Source organism: Callithrix jacchus, chromosome 8 (assembly GCF_049354715.1).
Source record: "Callithrix jacchus isolate 240 chromosome 8, calJac240_pri, whole genome shotgun sequence".
Taxonomy (NCBI): Eukaryota; Metazoa; Chordata; class Mammalia; order Primates; family Cebidae; genus Callithrix; species Callithrix jacchus.
Window position 1 is genome coordinate 61,100,001 of NC_133509.1, and position 17,191 is coordinate 61,117,191.

General features: G+C 34.2%; 2 long non-coding RNA genes across 2 annotated transcripts in view; one reads left to right on the plus strand and one right to left on the minus strand.

Annotated features, from left to right (window-relative positions):
- The window catches only part of LOC103795702 (uncharacterized), a 55,564-nt gene extending 39,443 nt beyond the window's left edge, over positions 1-16,121 (minus strand). Inside the window, exons 1-2 of the long non-coding RNA XR_623307.2 lie at positions 16,021-16,121; positions 3,858-3,945 (exon numbers count right to left, since the gene is read on the minus strand). This is a non-coding gene — a long non-coding RNA (uncharacterized LOC103795702). The remainder of the gene's footprint in view (positions 1-3,857; positions 3,946-16,020) is intronic.
- LOC103795701 (uncharacterized) lies at positions 4,488-16,031 on the plus strand. Its single transcript, XR_623306.3, has 5 exons — positions 4,488-4,580; positions 7,620-7,783; positions 11,157-11,262; positions 12,360-12,485; positions 15,857-16,031. It is a non-coding gene; the product is annotated as an uncharacterized LOC103795701 (long non-coding RNA).
- Positions 16,122-17,191: the final 1,070 nt, after the last annotated feature.

Here is a 17,191-nt window from a genome sequence, read left to right on the forward strand (position 1 = left end):
AATCTCATCAAAACTTGGCAGAGCAAGAATTTGAAGTGTTGTTATTTTTTGACTATTATAGTAAATGAATGACAGAAATAATACATGTTGTCATGACTGTTATTTCTTTGCTTTTGAGATAGGAAAATTTTCTTTTGTAATTGGGTTATTTTAGCTAAACTATTTGCATATAATTGTTTATACAATTGACTCCTAAAAATACATTCAGGGAAATCTTAAGTCATTATTAAGAAAAAGTGCTTTGCAAAGATATAAACATATGATGTGAAGCTTCATAAATATCCTCAGTCTGTATCCTGATAAAATAAGTAGAGAAAGATGAACAAATACATAAAATTTATTTTTTAGCCCTCAAAAATCTATGAATGTGCATTGTATTTATTAGAATTCATATTTAGGAAAAAATGCTGTGAAAGGTACAGTTTAAATTGATGTTCCTATAGAAATCATGTTGCCATAGAAAGTCACTTTCCTGACCAAAGACGTGATGCCTAACTTCTAGAACAAATTATTACCGATATCATAGGTAACAAATTAATAATAACATAAACTGTCTTTTACTTGGAAGACTTTCCAAAGATATACACGCCAACTAAACAGAGTGGTGCAATAGCTAATTGTACATCTAATTAATGAATTAAATAATCAATAGAGGTGAGTGTACAGGTCAAGGACAGAAGGTGGGACAAGAGAAAACAGCCAAAGTTCCCCTGGGACTGAAGGTCAAACAGTTTCGAAGATGGATCCAGGACTTGGCAAGGCTTCATGGAAGAAGCCTGTGGGCAGATGGCATGAGACAGTTTACAAATCACTGCTGGTGGTGTCTTTAATACTGTAGATATTTTAAAATCTTAGATGCCCCATTATGTTATAGATATTCATGTATTTTTTGTCTGTATGTGTGATGATTCCCTTCTCTTTACCTAAAAGATATTGTGCTTTAGTTAGGTATTATTCCGTTTCCATTTTTGTTCTCAGTAATCCAGTTTGATGCTCCTACAAGCTGTTTGATATATTATGGCATTGATTTAATGCTATTTACTCTTGCCTCCATAAGTATAATAGAATCTGGAAAGTGAGATTTTTTTTTTTTACTTCAATGACTATCTAATAACCCTAAAATCCCTGCTATTTCCAGGGCTACTTCGACTGCCACCACATATACTGATGGTTAATGATAAGGGAGCAGAGCATTCAGCCAGTGTGAAGCAAAAACATTCCTGTCAAAACTTACTTGCTAGCCACCACTGCCACTAGATGCCAAGTGAATGCAGCTAATTCACATCTAGAAACCCAATTTCCAAAGGAGTCCATGTTGTGTGATTTTTATCCTCCTAACCTCTTGAAATAAGAGAGTAAAATGATGTATGATAAAACAAATTCAAGCAACTACCAGTTGAGTTCGTTTCTCTGGTTGTTCCCCAGTGACTTTGGAGTGTCTCATCCTTGAATCCCATGTCCCTCCACACTTGGCGATAACTGCAGTTCTACCTTGGTCTGTTAAGAATTATGCAGGTGGTGGGAGGATGGGGGAGAAGTGTGCCTCACCTTATGGAACAGTATTGTTGACTAAATTGCAATTCCTTTATCTCCTCTCAGTCAAGTTAGTGTGTATCTGCAAAGGCGATAGAAAGGAGTTCTTACATATGCGTATTCTGAAGAAGGATGTTACCCTTACTGAAAAACTTATTCCAAGATATGTTTCATCAATCATGAGAAAAATACAGAGACATCCTTATTAATGGAGAATAAAGACTTCTGGGATTTTTCTAATTCCTCATGTGAATAAAGAGTTGTATTATTCTAACTACAGTGTTTGTCAGAAGACAATTGTGTCAGTTTGAGTCCTTTATCACTGTGACACTGATAGACTTTCTATCTCCAGTTGGAGGTATGTTCATATACAGATTCTTGCCTCACTTTTGGGCATTTCCAAAGTGTCTTCGTATTCCAGGTTACAATTCTCACAGAGATGCAAGAAGAGTCCAAAACTACCAAGGCAGACATAGAATTGCACCATTGAGCTCTGCTGTTGAAAGCAAAATGAAACATCCAGCCACCACCACCACCCCTCTGGATCCAGCACCATAATTCAGCTATTATGAAGCCATGCTACCCCTGGATGCCCCAGCCAGCGATCAAGTATGGTAAGAATATTGATGATGGCCCATACTGATAAGACATTGGACTTCTCTACTAGGAAAATTTGGTTTGGGAACTCCTAGCTTTCTGGCTGAGCTTTTCTTAGAGCTGTACTATAGTCTTAGACTCTACCTGCCCAATTCTCCTTCTTTCTCTTTCTCATCAAAAACATCAGATCTGCATTGCTGTCTGAAGGATTTCTCTGCCTGCTCCTGCTTCCTCCACTTTATTCTTTGCTGTTGTTTCCAACTGAAAAGTCTCTTGAAAGTCTCCTCCCATCTTGCTGTCTGCTTTTCAGATGACCTAAATGAATACTTTAAAAATTATAATTGGTGAAGCCCCTTCTCTACTGAAAATAGAAAAATTGGCTGAACATGGTGACTGGTGACTATAACCCCAGCTACTCATGAGGCTGAGGCAGGACAATCACTTGAACCTGGGAGGTGGACGTTGCAGTGAGCAGATATCATGCTCCAGCCTAGGGGACATAGTGAGACTTCATTTCAAAAAAATAAATAAATTGTTTTAAAGATGATGAACATGGGATTATCGCCTCACCTAAGAAGAGGAGTGAGAGAAATTAAATAAATATAGAGAAGTGAAGTTATTTCGCTAGAAATTTTTAAACATAATGTCATGTAGATTCTGAGATAAAATCATAGTAGAAGACAAGTTAGAAATGGACTACTTAGAGAGCTTTAAGAAAAGAGTCAACATCTAGGTACATATCAATAATGGCTAAATCTATGAGCATTCTCCATGAATGATGAAACTCCATCTTTGTTGCAGCCATGGAATTGTGCTGTTGAATTTTTGATACTACCTCCTGGTCCTGTCCAGGACAAGTCTTAAATGCGTTAGCCCTCATTACAGCTTAAATACACCCAAAGTTCCTGATCGACATTCACTACATGTGTTTGTAAATAAAAGCATTTGAGTTTCAATTATGGAGCAGTTTTATTGTTATGGAGACTATCTGAGCTACATTTGTTATTTCTGTAAAAGTAAGTTACTAACCCACATTTATCTATTAACTTTCTGCAATAATTGTAGTATAATTTGTGAGCTTATTAAAAATGGGATTGTTTTTTAAATATTTGGAAACTTATTCTATCTATAAAATACAATAGCTCTGATAGGAAATATTTTGAATAATTATATATTTAAAGTATAGTCACTAAGATAAATCAAATACATTTCAATTCTTAAATTTTTTTGTTAGATAACGATGTTATAGTTATGTAAACATATAATTTCTGTGATAGGTTATATTTGTTTTTTTCATCCTACTCCCTTAGTTCATCTTGAAGCTAATTCTGGGTGTGTAACTGATTCCAAAGACAATTTCCCTTTATCCTCAGTTTTAGCAACTCTTAGGAACCAAAACTTAAATATCTATTTTCTTAGGAAGGCTACCCTGATCCCTCTCTGAAGGCAAATATAATTATATTTCTTTTTCCCAATTTGTAATAAAGCTTTAAATAAAAATCTCTAGATAAGGAACTTGTTTCCTCTGGTTAAAATCTGCTTTCTTATTTACTTAACATTTGGTGTTGATGCAATGAATGACATATCAGACAAAGAATGACTCTGTCTTTCTCTGTTTTCTTTTCCTTCTACAGGTTGTTTCAGATGGATGTGGGTATTGTATGCCACAGCATCATGACATCTTGATTATATCTATCTGTCAAGACCATTTTTAAGGACACTTTCACCTCAGAGTTCTTAGGTCATACATTATATTCTTGGTACTCCTAGCCTAAACTCTCATGCAGATGGAATACACTTTGCATTCTTGGTGGTCTGTGGTAGAGAGAATAAATTCCAGTTACTATGAGAGACATATTTATTTGTTGACTTCTTTCTTTTCTTAATAGTGGTTTGTATTAAAATCAGAAAAATCAGAAAATCAGAAAAAAAAACCTATTGAGATATTGGAAAAGCAATATTAAAACAGAGACTATGAATCTTATCCATCTTATAGAATATCCATAGAACAGATCTTAAGAATTTCAATAATGACCATAAGTTTGTCAAATAATACATTAGCTATTTATATTTGTAACAAAGAATATTTTTAAAATTTTCCACCAGATATATACGTACGTAATTTTCCTGCTAATATACACTAGTACCAAATTCTATACATTTGAACTTTCCCTTCCAAAATTTTTTTGACTTGGATATAGTTATTAGCAGTCATCTGTAGCAGGTCAGAGTGCTGGAAGAGCAGGCTGGTAACATCAGAATAAATGACTTATGTGCCACATCTGAGATGCCCTAGAGGCTGAGATTGTGATTCCCTTTGGCAAATAAACTAAAAATTTTAGAATTTTCAGATTACTGTTAGTTTCTTCTACCACTTAAATGTAAACAACAAATAATAGAGCAAACTTGACTATTATCTTGGTTTTCTAAAACAGATGTTGGCATGGCAGGTAATGCCCCTCCATTTGGATCCTGTTTTTTCTATCTGTGTAGCCATGGGGGAATACATGCCACAATTTATAGGCATGGCCATCTTATCTTAAAATAAATGTTCCTATCAGATGATCCCAGTATTCTGGGGTGGGATTCTGTGGTATTTTAATTAATTTATTATTACTATTACTGTTACTTTCATGTCTGATGAAGTGACAAAAAAGGAGCTCTACCTGCTTTGGTTGCCAAAATTAGCATGAATATTTTAAAATAGTATCAGAGGCTGATGAGCCGCTTGGTTTTTTTTTTTTGTTTTGTTTTGTATGAGACAGAGTCTCACTCTGTCGCCCAGGCTGGAGTACAGTGGTATGACCTTAGCTCACTGCAGCCCTACCTCCAGGGTTCAAGTGATTCTCCTGCTTCAGTGTCCTGAGTAGCTGGGATTACAGGCACATGCCACCATGCCCAGCTAATTTTTTGTATTTTTAGTAGAGACGGGGTTTCACCATGTTGACCAGGATGGTCTCGATCTCTTGACCGCGTGATCCACCTGCCCCGGCCTCCCAAAGTGCTGGGATTACAGGCTTGAGCCACCGCGGCTGGTCGCTGCTGTTTTTTATTCAAGAGTCTATAGTTCTTTTTCCCTTTTTTCTTATTTTCTACATACTTCCAGGAGGCATAAATGTGGGCTGAATGGAATATTAAGATTTCTTCCAGTTCTATGATTTTATAAATTATTACTTGATTGCCCTATATACTGACAATGACATAGATGAGAAGTTTTCCTGATTTCTTTCCTTTTTTTTTTTTTTTTTTTTGCTTCTCTTTCTCCTGGGAAAACAATACGTTTTCCCCAGATGACCATATCTTACTGTAGTAAAGAGTAATTAAAATATTCAAAAGCAAAGTGTCACTGGCTGCCAAGGCTCTTAAAAATGCTCAAACATATTGTAAATCTGTAAAGATTATCTTTTCTCATTCTTCATTCAACACTAAAATATTAATCCTGATCATGGTGTCAATACATTAGTTTTAGTAGGAGTACTTTTAGATGCTTAGTTCAGCAAAGGATTGATATAAGACACTATCATATCTATGAAAATCTGAGAATCATAACTTTTCTTCCTGTTTTAAATGCATGCTTAGATAGCTAGAAATATTTTAAAACTGTTGTCAGTCTTATTATGTTTAGTAAAAAACATACCTTTCTCTGGATACATATACCTTTATTTGGGAAATATAGATGGAATCAGTGATATACCTGTTGCTGAGCACATTATTGTATCATTGATGCTTATATATTTCAAATTATATGCATATTCTCCCCAGGGTGATTAGATCCCTTCTACAGTTAGGGCAATGAAGGGTTTATTTGCCTGAGGGGACACAGGGAACCATTTAGGAGAGTGAGGCAATTAAGCAATTACATAACGTTTTGAAAACATTCAATACTTCCCAACGTTTGATTTGTACTTCTGGAGAACTGCTTTTCTCATACTAGCAGGTTAGACTAGTTAGAATCCTCACACACCCCTTCCATCAGCCTTTTTTTCATGACATTATACTTCATTTTACAAAACGCATTTTTCAGAGAAACAAATGCTTACATTGAATTTTGAAGTTTAATAATAAAGGATTCGGATGTTTTATTTAAAATAATTAAAATTATTTTTTGAGAACTCATGGAAACAGAAAGGGGAGTACTAAACACTGGGGTCTATTGGGGGGAAAAGGGGAGGGCCAGTGGGAGGGGGAGGTGGGGAGGGATAGCCTGGGGAGAAATGCCAAATGTGGGTGAAGGGGAGAAGAAAAGCAAAGCGAACTGCCATGTGCGTACCTACGCAACTGTCTTGCATGCTCTGCTCATGTACCCCAAAACCTATAATCCAATAAAAACTTAAAAAAAAAATAAAATAAAATAATTAAAATTATTTTTTTAAAAGTATCACTTGTGAAAGTAACTATTACCGCCAAATTGTGTCTTGCAAATTGTGCCTATTTTATCACTACCATTCGCTTAGGATGAAAAGAAAAAAGTTTCGGGGGGTTGATAATCTATCATAAAACAAAGAAAAAAACTCTTGAGCCTGTATTACTTTTGGGGGGAAAAGGCAGGTGGGAAAAATAGATAAATAGAATTTGCAGTTAATCCTAAAATCTCATTACAGCTTAAAATATCAATCTCTAGAAATACAAAACATTTGCCAAAATAATTGTTAATATGTGCAACACTACCCAAATTAAAAGATGCAATTCTCCCTTCTACTAGTTCTCTTTCTATACAAATATAATTAGCAATAAAATTGAAGTCAATGAAAATAAGAAAAGACATAATGATCCCAGAAAATCCACAAAATGGATTATCATTTTCTAATAATTGTTAATAGACTGTATTTTTATGTGGTGGTGTGATAACATTTTTTCCTTGCCTTCTTGTAAGTTAGGAGCTGTGTTATATTTATCTTTGACAGGGCACCTAGCATCTGATAGGAATTCTAAACAGCAAATGATAGCATGATATTTTTATTATCTATGCCTCTTAATACCTCTGGCCAACAGAAAATAACACCATTTCCATCTTCCAGAGGAGAAAAAGAAATACAAAAGGAGCTTAAGTGGATAAATTACATAGCATGGACACAGAATCTGTTCTAAATAAATAGCCTATTATAATAGAAGTTGGCAGTCTTATAAAAAGAAAATAAAAGTTCTGATGAGGAAACCTGGTTTTGTTTCTCAGCTCTGACTACAAAAATAAACATTTTTGAGAAATTGCTGAACCCCCTTGTGCTTGCTTAATGTGAAATGAGAGGGCAAGATTAAAAGATCTCAAAGCTCCCTGTCAGTTCAGGGAGACTGTGAAATAATATGGTACCTTAGGCTTACTTACAACTTAGTATATGTCAGGCCGTGTCAGGCACTATCACTTTAAGAATTTTACATGGATTGTATAATCATCAAAATAATTCTGCTTATTAGACACTATTGTTAGTTGCATTTTATGAGGAAAATGAGGCTTAAGAATTGAAGTATTTTACACAGTGTCATATGCTTAGGGAGCAGCCAAGGTGAAGTTTTCAAAAAGGCAGACTGACTTCAGAGTCCACTGGCTTCAAGACAGTGCTTTCCATCCTCCTTCCAACATTATTCACAAGGCGATCAAGGCTTAGGAAGTCACAAGTGTGTGAAACCTGCATTCTTTTTTACTTCATTTTCTCTGGTAAGATGGTTAGTTGCCCATCAGTCTCGCTTATGCTATAGTGAAACACAACTCCTTTTCAGTTAATGTTTTTGTGCTCATTCTTTAGCTGTAATCAAGAAGGTAGCAGCTCTTCCAGTAGGATATTTCTTCTGTATATTTTCCAAAGACTGGCCATGCAGTCACTAAACATGGATCAGAGGGAGGTTCATGGAAATTATAAATGAACAGTCAGGAGAGAGTCTTTTGTGGCAAAATTACAGGAATGTCTCCTCAGGTCAAAGTCAAAGTAAGGATGAATTAACTCCCGAAGCAATTTGGAAAAGGTGAAATTCAATGATATTGCAGTTGTTGGACCAGGTGTTAAAATGTTATTGGGTGTTAATTTAATTTTCATCCTGTCAACACTCATCTGAACTGTAACAGCTGCTAAACACAGTTCCACAAGAGCAAACTATCCTCACAGAGGAAGCAGATGCCTAATCAATAGGGCCAATAGAAATGTATGGCTCAGCCAAGCAACACACACAAGGGGGAATGAATCCCATAGGGCTGTGTCTAACCTGAATGAAAAAGAACTTTAATGATGGTGAGACTATTGAAGCAGTAAAAACAAGAGACTGAAAGTCCTGGCTTGGCTTCCTATTGACTCATTTTTTTTTTCTTTTTTTAATTCTGCATGACCTTGGATGGGGCAATGCCTTAGTTTCTCTGTCCCCTGAGCTTGCAGAGGTATTGAAATGTTTAAAATCTATTGTTATTTTACTGCTATTATCATTTCACAGGTCTTACACAGTTCCGAGTAAAAATCACCTTTTCTTAATAAAATGTAACTTTCTTGTGCTTCTAATATTAAAAAAAATAATAATAATGATGTAGTTATAGTTGACAGCTGTCCTTCCTTGAACCCTAGGGTAGAAAGGAATAGATGACTTTTTATTGACAAAGGAAATTTTTAGATTTGAATCGTTTCTTAGGTATATAATTTAAAACATGCTCAGATATGTTATCTCCATTCTGGAGATTTTCAAATAGAAAGTAGATTTTTACGTTTATACCAAATATAATCATACCTAGAAACTGTGGTTTGATGATATAACCCTTAAGGTCAATTACAGCATGCATTTAATAATTTTCTATAAGCTGTTGTGTTTCATAGAGAAGGTAACCTTTGTTTATGCATCTCTGACTTGGTTATGGATCCCTCTGAGTGCATGTGGTGGTGTGGGGCTGCAATATTACCAAAAGGTTTGTGAATTTTGTTTGTTTGTTTATTTGAGAAGGAGTTTCATTCTTGTCACCCAGGCTGGAGCGCAATGATGCAAACTCAGCTCACTGCAACCTCCACCTCCTAGGTTCAAGTGATTCTCCTGCCTCAGCCTCCCAACTAGCTGAGATTGCAGGCACCTACTACCATGCCCAGCTCGTTTTGTATTTTTAGTAGAGACAGAGTTTCATCATGTTAGCCAGGGTGGTCTGGAATGCCTGACCTCAGGTGATCCACCCGCCTCAGCCTCCCAAAGTGCTGGGTTTACAGGCGTGAGGCACAGGTCCCAGGCAGGAATTTTTAATATGAAAATAAGTTGGTATTTATTTAAATAAGTAAAATGAAAATTTTACATGAATATTAATGCATTTTTCAAACAGTTTGAAAGTTGAGATAGGCCCTTTGGCCTATATGTAGACACTTGGCCAAGAGAGACAATTGTTCTCTCTTGAGGGGTCATCAGGGGAGAGGTTCTCTGTGGCTACTTACTAGGATGTTCTCTTGAAGGAGAGCGCTTCCATTTTCCTGGACTTGATAAACGTCCTACCAACCAAAACAACAGCAAAACACCTGTCTTTGACTTAGAATTTCACAGTGCTTCTATTATTCCTTCTCTTCTGCTCTCTACTCTTGCAGAAAGTAAAATATTTAAGGAGGTATGCAGTAGAAGTTATTTCAGAATATATAGAAGCAGTAATCTGGTGCCTTCATGACAAAAAAAAGATTAATTTTTAGAAGATAAAATAATTGTGGCATTTAGCCTGATAAACTGGTCCCCTTTTATTTTTTTCGGAGATAGGTCAGTTTTTATTAGTGAATATTCAAAAGACCATCGGATGCATACTGAGGATTCTTTATCAAAAAATTCTTATTCCAAAATGTAAATTAAAATAAGGCAGGTAAGAGGAACAATGCCAAGCTTTAAAGCGAACAATCATTTTGAAACGGCTCTTTGTAGCTCTTGTAGAAAAACAAAAAAAAAATAAGGTCACAAATTGTATTTCTTAGCATTTAACTGAAACTGTGGACAAGAGCCATCATTCGTTGTGTTTAGTATGACAAGATATTAAATGATTTTCCTTTTCTGTTAGGTATTTGAAAAGCTTAAAGTTTGGCCCAGGACTATAACATCAGAAATTCTTCATTTCTACCTCTCTCATCTTTCTTCTTTGCCCCCCTTTTCTCCTTACTAGTGGGAAATAAATTTAGATGAAACAATTTGATGAATGGATTTTGAGCAATTTCAGTGAAGAAATATGTACTTACAGGTTCAATTGGGTTTCTAGTGTATTAACACATTATCAGAGTCATTTATAACCTGTATTCTTATGGCTGTAAATGAATTTCATCATATAATTTATATAAGAAAGATAATAGATTGATGCATGTTATTTCCTTACCTTCACTAATTAGGTTATTACTAAATGAGATCAGCTAAATTCTGAAGCTTTTAATGGAAAATTGATGTAGCTATTGTGAGCCCTGGAAATCTTATTTCTTTGTTCTATCAGTATAATATGTGTATAAGGATTCATCACCAAAACTTGATATTTAAGTCAAATGAAAGGGTATTTTTACTATAGTGATCAATCTTATGCAATTTATAAAAATTTGGTTTTAAAACAAAGTTCATAGAGAAATCAATGTTTCACCTTTTCTCTTATAACCAGATGGCGGCTGGGGAGTAGACTGCTTACAATGTATTCATTCTATTCTCAATGACTTCACTGCAAGATGAATAATTTCAGGGGCCACTTTGTCTTGACTATGCTGTTTAGTAACTAGTGTGATTGTTTGTACTGAAAAGAGAGAATGAAGAATATAACAAATGAGAAACAAAGGAGGAAACAGGGCAAAGGCTATTAACTCATTTGAAAATAGCTGTAAGATTTAGCCGTGTGCTAAAGATTTAACAGGTTGGGATACATCTTATTCAGGGATGTAGTGAGGAGCAAATTACCAAAACTTTATTTGTTTTTGTTTATAGTATTTATTTGGGGTTTGGGGCTTATTCTATATCTTCTATATAAAATTATAATATATCTATATTATATCTTCTGATATAAAATTATAATAATGTGACTTTCACTACTGTTGTTATACAAATGCTCATTGCTGTTCTTCAAGGAAACCTCAAAGAATTCAAATATGCTACTTAATATATGCACTAAAGTATGTTCACCCTTTGAGTGTTTGCTCAAATATTATCGTGGCTTATCTTCTCCAAATATGGGTAGGTCTCCACTTTTCTAACATGTATAATGAATTATTTAGTGTTTGTCTTCCTTGATGCACTCCCATGCTTGTCACTGTAGTTGGTATGGTACATTAGGAATTGAATCAGATAACAATCATCAAATACTCCTTTATATTTATTTGAAAAAACTTATCCACATTTGTTAGTTGCATTGGAGAAAACCAACACAAAGAGATTAAGATTTGCTCACGATCTCCTGAATCTATAGAATCCTCATTTACTCATTGAATTTTATTCTAATACTCTTCTTAAGGTAATACTATAATCCTTAAAGTTAAATGTAGCCTATGGCTAAAGAAAGCTGAAAGCTAAGGCATACATCTAAGCACAGCTCTAGAATTAAGAAAATGCTAGGTCTTACACTAATCCCGCCACTAATAAGTTCAGAGAAGTTACTCGTATAAGTATGTTTATGAATTATCTCCTGAAAAGTTGTTTTCTTGTTTTTTAATTCTAACAATGTTTACTGAAGCTGTTTTAAAGTATATTTCCAACAGATGTGGTACAATATGGTTGTTTGAGAATGTGATACATTCCTTTTTCCTCGTAGCATTTATCACTACCTTAAGTTTATCTATCTATCTATCTATCTATCTATCTATCTATCTATCTATCAATCTATCATCTGTCTGTTGAGGAGTTCCCCCCTCCTTTGCTTCATCTAAAATGGAAGCCTCATGACAGCATGAGAAGAAGGACTTTGTCTGTCTTTCATTACTGTATCCCACCTCTAAGAACAGTGCCTGGATCAGCAATGGTACATAGATAGCATTGGGTTTGTCAGCAAGTGAATGAAGCATAAATGTATGTCATCAGTACCAGCTTTATAGCTTAGCCTCAGTCTTAGTGAACTCTATGACCTAACTTAAGTGACCCTATTGATACCCTTGAACCACAACTTTGATAACAGTTCTGGTAGTATCTTTATTCTGCTTTTGGCTTTATTTCTTCACTTGTATCTTTTGTCCAAATGAATTAACTATTTGAATGTATTGTTGCAAAACATTAACGTAGAATCTCCTTCCACTGTTATTGTAGGATTTTAAGGTTGTGGGATTCATTGTTGTTTATAGGTAGAAGTTTTATAGAATAGACAAATCAATGATGATGACTTCTTAAGATGCAGTATTCAAGTTCAGAAATCTATACTCAGATAAGTTTACACAGGTCATCTGCTTCTCAGGTTTATCTCGCCAGTGGTAACTGAAATATGAATATATGATAGTGTAATGAATAACTAGTCTCTGAGAAAGATAAACTATTTTGTGGAATAGCAGTCACTCAAATATAAATGAATAGCTTACTCTAAGATATAATTATTACTTATTACTGTAATTTGATTTTGACTTCAAATTCCAAACCTGAGCCTCTTACTTATCCTGTATCTTCTAATATTATTAGAAGTCTTTTAGTTTCCTAGAAATTAAGGCTTTGTTCCACACACAGATATTGAAAATTTATTTAATGGGCCAAGTGACTGAAGTGTTAATTTCTATCTTTTGAAATATCGCAACAGTCATGTAAATATGGCATGTTTTTAACAAGTGAATTTGGAGTGGATTTTATCGAACAAAATCTATTCACAGCATGTGGCTGGTCTGTAAATCCTGGCCCATTGTAGTAGAATGTGTGTTGGTTTGCAGATGTAAGGGAAAAAACTGTAATTCACTGCTATGCTACGGTAGTAATAAGTTCTTAGAGGGAGAGCAGGCTAAAAATAATTCATTGTAACTGGCCTCAATTTCCAAAGACATTTCTGAATTCTATTTAGAACATAGCCATTGATTACAAAGTGTGATCTGAGAAAGCAAAAGAGGCCAACTTTCCTGCAAACAAATTAGAGATGCATATTGACTGTGGGGAAGTATGTCATCACTGAGAAATCGAAAGCAATGGGACTTTAGGAAATCAATCAGCATCCAAGTCAAATTAGATTTTTTTCCCCTCATACTTGCTGAAACTCTATGCAAATTGTATATATTTTCAGCAGATACAAACTTTTTATTTTTAGAAAAAATACCCAGTTCAACGAAATAAATGGAGGACAGTTACAGGTTCTAGTTCATTCATATTGCATATTTTCAGAGCCTGAATAGAACACAGAAGGCCCTTGGAATCCTATGTAGGTGTATATCATCTTATAATAATTTTTGTCCCAGTAACCCATTTTTCTTAATGGTCTAGTTTGAATGCCTTTTGGGAAGACATGACTCTAATCTGAGGCCAATAACCAGCTTGCCACATTTATTTTGACCTCTCTTGGGGGCCTAAAAAATGTGTGTATCTTTTCTATACATAAAAAGACAATAGTACTACATGCTAGTCAGTTCTACTTGATGCTCTATGCTCATGAGGTCAAGGTCATTCTCCTATCTGAAATGATGATAGGAAAATATTTTTAAAAGTACAAAATCAAATAATGAAATCAGTCAGATCTCAAGTATGTGATCATTTGTGGAAGCATATGTATATCCTCACAGAGCATGGTGTTACTGGATGCTACTTGTTAAGATAATAAACCAGAGTCCCTATTGTTTTTATTCTCAACATAATGATATGGAATATTCTTCAGACATCTTTAAAACATTTTTAGAGAATTAAAAACCTATCCTCTAAATATATCAAACAATGGTTTGGTTGATAAAATGGGTTGAAGTGAATCTTAAGTCAGTATTAATTACTCGTGCATTTCATTGTGTACTTGTGTAAGGCCCTGTGGTAGCTGCAATGAAGGATATCAAAATGCATTTGCCACAGTGTTTATTCTCAAAGAGATTATCCTTTAATACTGTGTTCAGTTAATACAATCTCTGTGGATTTTTTTTCAAAGAGCTGAAAACATATCCTATACATATATTAATATACCCTATACATATATTAACTGACTTACTGTCCACCTGAATTCCATTTTATCAGCGTAAGATGTCTGATAAAATGTCCATTTTCTTTCTATAAGTGACCTAAAACTATAAAAGTGAAAGTATTTAAAATACTTTCTTTTCATTTTACCAGATAGTATTAGGGATATTAAAAAAAGAAACAAATATTATAGATTTTACAGAATATAGATTTTATGATTACAAAAACGATATATGCCAAGAGTGAACAATTTGGATAGCATGGATTTACTAAAAAAATAAAAAATAAAAAATAAAGAAAATAAAAAACATTTACAATTCCACCACCCAATTATGAACACTATAAACACAGAGATAAGTCAGTCTTGACAGCCATTGTCAAAGTTTCTCCAGTTTTGTTTCAATATTACAGGGTAAATGCATACTATATCTTTCCTTTCCAGCTTCCAAATCTCAGCAATAGAAGATATTGTATAATGAGTAAGTACATACATATTGGTAAAAGCAGTGGGAAAAAGTTATAATTATTCCCTTGAAAAAATTATAAAGAAACAGATTGAAGAAAGAAACATGAACACAGCAATACATGGGAGGGGCCAGCTATGAAAGGTGGAGATTGCTCAAGGAGTGTTCCTCAAACAAGATCCTGAAATAGCCCTCTTCATTCCCGTCTTGGGAGATTTATCTGCCTGTAGCTAGGAGCAGTGAGAGTTTCAAACTTTTTTTCCCTATATGTAAAAATATATGTAACTATATTTCCAGAGTATTTTCAAAATAAAAATCATTACTATAACATACATACCATTTTGTAACTTATCTAACAATTTAGTGTATAAAAAAATCAACTTGCTTACAAAATCATAAACAGTGTAATTAATTTATTTCAATAATTATTAATTTTTTAAACAATGCTGCATTGAACATCCTTTCAGTAAAATCTCTTATTTGCCTTTTTAAATACATGTTTTGATAAATTAAATTTTAGTATTATTTTATAAGTAAAAAAATGGAATTTTGATTAGATTTGCTTTAAATCTAAAAATTGATTTGTAGAAATGTCTAAATCTTTGCAACATTTAAACTTATATATGGTAATGTCTCTATTCAAGTGCTTATATTATTCAATGCTTCTGAAGCTTTCTTCACTTTAATCTTAAATATTCTGGAGAAAGTTTATTCATAAATATTTTTTGTTGTTTGTAATTATAGTTCTTTTTAATTTTCTAAGATATATATATTTAAGTTACTGAGTTTTGAATATTTATTTTTAACTATTTTAAAAATTATCTTGTTGGTTTTAACAACATTTTTTACTTGTCTATGTTCATTATAGTTCTTCATATACTTTCAGGGTTTTTTCTGATTGCCAATGTTCTTTTTCCCCCAACAAGCATCCTGACTCAAGCTGTATACATTTGCAATATCTGATTTTTAACCACACACTCTTCATCCTATTGACCCAAAGTGAAAATTGATACTCTTATCTGAAGGACTGTTCCCTTGAGTATATTTAAACCAGACCAATCTCTGTGTTTAATCTGGGTTCATCAGGAACCATTAGCCTTGATTGGTTTGTTTTTCTCTCCCTCCATCTCAGGACTTGATTCTATTGAGTTAACAACTATTCTCCCCAGAGAACAGCTACCGCAAGCCTGTTTCAAGTAATTCCAATATCTCGCTCATAGAAATTGAACTGATGTTTTTTTCTTTAGTTTTATGTGAAGAACTGCTGTAATGAATTCTGCATTTGTTCAGATCGTTGAAGATCTGTGAAAACAGTTACTCAAATCTCTATCATGTTAGAATGTTATTTGCCATTGCTCTGTTCTTCATTGTTGAATAATGCAATTCAGTTAAAAAGAATAAACATGTTTACTGACGACTCATGTTGATATCCAATAAATCCTGATTAATCACAATTTGACAAGCTTGCAATTTCTGGTACTTCAGGAAAGAACTAGGTATATGTTTATCTGTGCAAAATATCAAAAAATGCATTAGTAAGCAATTTAGTAATGTAAATAAGACTGTGGAAGAATTATTAGAGCAAACTATATTTTGTTTAAAATATTATGGCATAACACATAACTCAGAAAATAATACAATCTATTGAAGTCTTACAAATTGCAATCTGTGAGGCCCATCATAACTTTTATAAGAATGCTTAATTACATTGTGCTGCTGATATGCAGAACCCACATCTAAATACAGTTAAAACTTTCATCTGAATTTTTGAACATAATTTTGAGGGGTTTCTAAGTAGAAAAATTATCGTATTATTTTTCAGATCCTATAGTTCTTTTTTTTATTGCATTTTAGGTTTTGGGGTACATGTGCAGAGCATGCAATACAGTTGCATAGGTACACACAGGGCAGTGTGTTTTGTTTGCTTTCTCCCCTTCACCCACATTTGGTATTTCTCCCCTGGTAATCCCTCCCCACCTCCCAATCCCACTGGCCCTCCCCTTTTCCCCCTATAGACCCCAGTGTTTAGTACTCCTCTCTCTGTGTCCATGTGTTCTCATTTTTCATCACCCGCCTATGAGTGAGAATATGCGGTGTTTCATTTTCTGTTCTTGTGTCAGTTTGCTGAGAATGATGTTCTCCAGATTCATCCATGTCCCTATAAACAACACGAACTCATCATTTCTGATTGCTGCATAATATTCCATGGTGTATATGTGCCACATTTTCCCAATCCAGTCTATCATCGATGGGCATTTGGGTTGATTCCAGGTCTTTGCTATTGGAAACAGTGCTGCAAGGAACATTCGTGTGCATGTGTCCTTGTAGTAGAACGATTTATAGTCCTTTGGATATATACCCAGTAATGGGATTGCTGGGTCAAATGGGATTCCCATTTGACCCAGATCCTATAGTTCTATCTCTACTTTTGAACATCTGTGACTCATGACCACGAGTAAATATTTTACCTCTTCTGAATCTGCTTATCATTTAAATAAAAATACATCATTGTGCATATTTCGTAGAGTTGCTAGTGAGCATAACAAGCATGAATCTGAAAGCTATCTTGAATATCATAAGTC